The sequence below is a fragment of the Neophocaena asiaeorientalis genome, unplaced genomic scaffold (assembly GCF_003031525.2).
Source record: "Neophocaena asiaeorientalis asiaeorientalis breed wild unplaced genomic scaffold, Neophocaena_asiaeorientalis_V1.1 scaffold123, whole genome shotgun sequence".
Taxonomy (NCBI): Eukaryota; Metazoa; Chordata; class Mammalia; order Artiodactyla; family Phocoenidae; genus Neophocaena; species Neophocaena asiaeorientalis.
In genome coordinates this window covers 9,444,698-9,450,867 of record NW_020173666.1, presented here as the reverse complement: position 1 = coordinate 9,450,867, position 6,170 = coordinate 9,444,698, and positions in this window count along the sequence as shown.

The following is a 6,170-nucleotide window of genomic DNA, read 5'->3' as shown; positions in this document are numbered from 1 at the left end:
TCTCCCCCCTCCCCCCCACCCCTTGTAACAACCATTCTATTTTCTGTCTATGAATCTGATAGCTCCAGGCACATTATGGAAGTGGAATCATACAGGATTTGTTGTTTGTGACTGGCATATTTCACTTAGCATAATGTCTTCGAGGCTCATCTGTGTTGCAGCATGCATCAGAATTTCCTCCCTTTTTAAGGCTGAATAATATTTCATTGTATGTGTACACAATTCGTTTATCCATTCATCTGTAAATGGATACCTAGAGACTGCTTTCTACCTCTTGGCCACTGTGAATGCTGCTGCTGTGAACATAGGTATACAAATAACTCTTCAATACTCTGCTTTTACTTCCTTTGGGTATATACCCAGAAATGGAATTGCTGGATCATATGGTAATTCTAGTTTTCATTTTTCAAGGAGCCACCATACTGTTTCCCATAGCAGCGGCACCATTTTACATTCCCACCAACAGTTCACAGACTTCTAATTTCTTTACATCTTCACCAATACTTGTGATTTTCTATTTGTTTTATATAGTGGCCATCCTACAGTAATGAGATGATATCTTACTGTGGTTTTGATTTGCATTTCCCTAATGATTAGTGATGTTGAGCATTTTTTCATGGTATATTAGCCACTTGTATAGCTTCTTTGGAGGGTTCGATGGTGACTTTTAAAGTTCATGAAGCACTAGCACGGGAACTAAGTATGTCCAGTGAGGCCAAAGACACAAGTCTATCTGGGACGATCCACACACACACATTTTAAATTGAAAAAAACATATTTTAATGTCAAAGATTTCCCACTTAGGCATCAGCAGGAGATCTAACAGCCTTTATAAAGACTGAGACCAGCATCTAACTAGCAAGGTCTGAAATGGTACCTACTACATTACTGACCACACCTTCCCGTGGGCAGCTCTCCCAAACATCTAAAAGGCAGAAGAGCCACTGGTCGAGCTGCCACTAAAAAGTGGCCCCCGTGATACCTCTGACACGGGAGCTAGAACACAAGAACCCCACCTTTTGAAACTTCAAAACCTGCGTTGTCTGTCTTTTCTCAGCTACACTCTTTTAACACAGGAACTAAAAGTGGCCAGAGAAGCTCCCAGCTGCTGGGGCTGAGACCTCACACAATAAGCTGAGGGGCGTGAGCCTTTGTGTTTGTGTACTTTCATCAAGACCAAGGTCTAGTGATGACCCACAGGTGAAAGTCTCCTGGGCGGCTCTTTGTCAGGCCCTTCTGATCCCAGATCACGTGCCCAAAGACGAGCACACAGCACTGGCTTAAGGCCCCCAACCCAGAGCGGCATAAAGCTGCCGCTGAGAGAGGGTCCCGCTGGGTCAGCTGCTCAAGGACACACAAAGACAGGGGTTCAAAGGTGCAGAATGGCTCAGGGCTGTAAGTTTATGCCCCAGCAGCAGATTGTAACCTCAACTTGTCTTACTCCTTGTGAAGTTAAATAGCTTAATTTTAAATTTCATGTCCTATTTTAAAACACATAGCCCTGAACCCTGTCCTTTCTGAGGTGCTGTCCATTAAGGCCTGCAACTTTGGGGCTCACAGAAGCATTTAATAAACACCTGTTGAATTGAATGAAAGCAATTTCACCTGTTAGAAGGTTGATCTGGGCACAAACTAAGAGCAGGAATCATCCCAACAGGATCTGGCTGAAAGACTGATGTATTAATCCATGGGGCGATGTCTCAATAATTAACACAGTACTGCCTGGAGAAAAGCCAAAAGGCAGACACAACATGCAATGTGACACGTGGACGATGCTGACCAGCTGTTCAACATCCCTAGTCAATCAATCCCACAGAAGGAAAACAGCCTTAAACTGTAGCAAGAAGAATTTATCTAATATTTATGAGGAATTTATTGACAGAGAAGGGTAATCTCTGAGGGAAACTTTAGATCTGTCCCTGAGGAGTTTGGCAAATTGAACTGCTATGTATCTGTCATACTTCAGCTGTGATTTTTTTGTCTGAAAGCAAGAGAATAAACAGGTCAGGTTTTCTGCAAGCCTGACTCTCTGAACTTTTACTAAGGGAATTTTATGGTATTCAAGTTAAAAAAAAATGTTTATTGATAGAAAGCAGGCTGACAATATCAAAATGACAGATTTCCTGTGAAATTTTTTAAAAAGAAAAGAAATAGCTAAAAGCCCCCAATAGGAAAAAGCATGCACACTGGTACACTAACCTCCAGTAATACATACCAGGTACACTAACGTACAACAAGGCCCACGGCTGACCCAGAGAAAATGTACGTGCGTTACTCAGGGATAAATGAAAGGGTGCTAAGACTGGGTGGACTTCACAAATATTCTATGCTGTGTATATACTTTTTTACAATTATTTTTTATTTAGTGAATAATTATAATAAAATATTGGAATTTTAAAAAATTGATCACCATCTCCTGAACCTAAAAACAACCCTTGTCTTTTGTTTTCTACATTCCCTTCCGATCCCCAATCTAATGAATGTGCTATGTAGCTTTTTAAGCTAAAATCACAAACAAGAATGGAAGTTTTTTTCCTTTTTTTTTTTTAAATTCAAGTATAGTTGATTTACACTGTTGTGTTAGTTTCAGGTGTACAGCAAAGTGATTCATATACATATGATTCAGTTATATATATATGTATTTATATGTATTATATATATATATCTCACATATACATTCTTTTTCAGATTCTTTTCCCTTATTCTTTATTACAGAATGTTGAGTATAGTTCCCTGTGCTATACAGTAGGTCCTTGTTATCTATTTTATATATAGTACTGTGTATATGTTAATCCCAAACTCCTAATTTAAACTTTTTAAAATTGCAATCAATTACCACCCCAGAAATGTCCAGCAATGTGGAGGAATTCCACAAATACGTCATCAGAATCCCAGGAGCCACTGTGACCTACTGAACCTCACAGGAGGAAACTTTTAGGAGGAAATTCAAGATTTACCTTTTCTTCACTTGCCTTGAGCTTGGCCTTGAACTGATGTGTCAGACTGGCAAATTCTCTGCTTCCACATAATATAGAGTTCAGAGCAAAGGAAACTAAAATCCTCCAACTCTGCTTGGTCTCCGCCTGTGCCGGCTGCCCAGATGGAGCAACTACAGGGAAATCAGAGACAACCCGAGCACGCCAGATGGGGCTGTGCGGAGGGCTGGGGGCTGACTGGTGATGGCAAGCAGAACGGAGGCGTGGGGACACGGAACAAAAGCCAGACTTACGCCTTGGCGAGGCAGTTAAGGGGAGCTCAACAAGATAGCAACAAGGCTTCTCACGTAATTTTAGAAAGATTTTTATACTGAAAGAGGAGCCTCATCACTGGACAAGACAAACATTTCAGATAGTGATAAGAGCTGGAAAAAAGATAAGAAAAGGACTAACCATTAATCATAACAATATCTGCTTGGTTCCCTTTACTGAGGGGTGGGAGGCTGAGGGGAGCTTCACTCATTAAGGAGACAAATCTCAGAATCCTTGTCTGGTTTGTGTCACAGAACTTGGGTTTAAGACCTGCTTCCAGCTCTTAAATAACATGTGAGTTTTGGGTCGAACTACTTACGCTTTCTGAATCTCTTTTTCCCCATTTGCAACTTGAGGATAAAAATATCTGTCCTACCTACTTCATGGATAGGGAATCAAGTGTGGAAATATATGTGAAACAACCTAAAAAACTGTGAAACACAAATATACAGTACTATTATTAATTTTTAGTGATAAATTTAACTTGGTGTACTATGATATCAGATCTTATAACAGTCTGCTGTTTCACTTTATTAACTATTAATCAGTACATTATTACATATGTTTATTATATAAATTTGGAACTTTCCAAGTTCCATTGTTAGCACTGATTTTGATCAATTCCCCAATAGTTAGAGCATATAAAACTATCTAACTTGCCACACATGTGTCAAATGTCAACAGAAACAATGACACAAATCACGTACTTGTATTATTACATGCTAGAAAGTGTAGAAATGTAACCTAAGTGTTCACTGAACAGCTGGCGAATCTCAGCCACGGCGATGTTGGTCCCCAGGGGACATTTGGCAATATCTAGAAACATTTTTGGTTGTCACGCTGGGGCACTGGCATCGAGCAGGTAGAGTTCAGAGGTGCTAAAGATCTTACAATGCACAGGACACAGTCCCCACAATAAATAATTACTTGACTCCATATGTCATTAGTGTTGAGGCTGAGAAACCCCGCCTTAAAATGTTACTGCCTGTCTCAGTAAAAACACTAAAATACAAGAACAAGTATGCCGAAAAATCTAAAACCAAAGCATTCAAACTCTGTCAAGGACCCAAACTTACAAACTCTGTAAATACAGCCTGAAGCTGCTTCTCCCATCTTGCCTCAAGGAAGCGCACTCCAAATGCACGGATACCCGGACTCGAAGGAGCTCATTTCTAATCATAAGAAAACATGAACCCAATTTGTATGAAGAGGCAGGAGAAAGGAACATCTGGTCTCCATAGGAATAGTGCTGAGGGAGCGTAACCCTTATAAATAAAGTGGGCAGAAAGCGGGCTGCTGCTAAAGGCGTCAAAAGCTAAGTGTCCATTGTGGAGCCCCATTGGGTCTATTTCAATTCAGCAGGATTCCTTCCAAATGCATATTAACAGATGAAAAGACAAACCAATCTGCAGCAAGGGATGCCTAACAGGACCTCAGTCGACAAACACGGCTGGTATTCAGCAGGGGAAAAGCAATAAATTCCACAGAGACAATAGGCCAGCTTTCTGCATAGCACATCACCTTAGTAAGCCAATTTCTCACAAGCAGGGTCTCAGCACTCACACCTGTTTTCATAAAAAAAAAAAACCTTTAACATCTGCAGCATTGCTTACAGAAGTGTTTGTCCAAGGGTTCATGATGCATTGTTGGCTCATGAAATTCATTTAATGATTTAATACCAGTATTTTCAAAGGAACAGAATAGAATAGGAATGGAGCAGAGACTATAATAAAATAGAAAATAGAGAATTGTATCCCAATAATGGTAAAAATTGTTCTATGACATTAGATTTTTTTGTGTGCTTGTATGTTTGCCTGTATACTGGGTGGTGAAGTAAAATTATATCTCCTTGAGTAATGGTCTGAAAAAAGAACTTGAAAACAATGACTTATAAAACCGCAAGTAGCAGTTTCATCAGAATGGCACATCCATTCTAATAAGACCCAAGGACAACCCAAGTCTAGAGAGTCTTGAAACATCCAAAAAATCATCACCCAAGGCAAACACTTCAGCTAGAAAGAAGAAGAGCGAGAGAGAAAAGGACTCTCCGTCACTGATGTGCAGTTCTGGGCACCACATGTGACGTCCCCACCCTTCTGCAGGCTACAGATTAAGAGGAACTTTCCTTGGACATTCAGACCCTTCCTATGAAAGTTAAAAATGACCCCATAAAGAAGTCAGCCAAAGAACTGAGTCTTGAGGATGTGTGAGATTCTGCTAGATGGAGAAAGGAAAGGACATTCCAAGGAATAGAAAATGGCACATCCAAAGACACGGGCGCTCCAGGACCCCTTGCTGAATCCGTATGTGACTGAATCAACAAGTGAACTAAGCAGAGAAAGCCCCCAGCTTGCTCAGGAAAGGTGACAAGGGCAGCAGGGACTGAGCACAAGTGTCAGGGATAACGTTGAGAGAGACGAGGAGGAAGAGGTAAGAGGGGAAGGAGGGATGAGGGAGAGGAGGCTGGGGGAGACCTTGCCTGTCCCTGCCCATCACCTTCACGCCCTCCCCACTGTCCCCAGGAGCACCACACATGAGCCATCTCCTAGGGACACTCTGGGACACCATCTGGGAAGGAGTCCACAGTAATCAGTAGCTCGAAGCCCAGCGTGGGAGGCAGCGTTGGCAAAAGAAGAAAATGTCCTTAGTGTTCGCAGAAACTTGGGAACTGATGTGAAATAAGAGTTCCACTCACCAACTCAACTTGAATTTCCGCAGACCCGCCTATACATCCACCTGTGTGCTGGGCACTGGAGAGAAACAAGAGTGATATATGATCTGATCCCTTCCCCAGAGGGCCTTATCAGCTTGTGTAGGAAGGGGGAGCAATGATTAACAGGAAACATTTGCAGAATCAATAAGCGAGTTTACAACAACTTTAACAGCATTGAGTTTATGAGAGACGTGGTGAGACCAACAGTC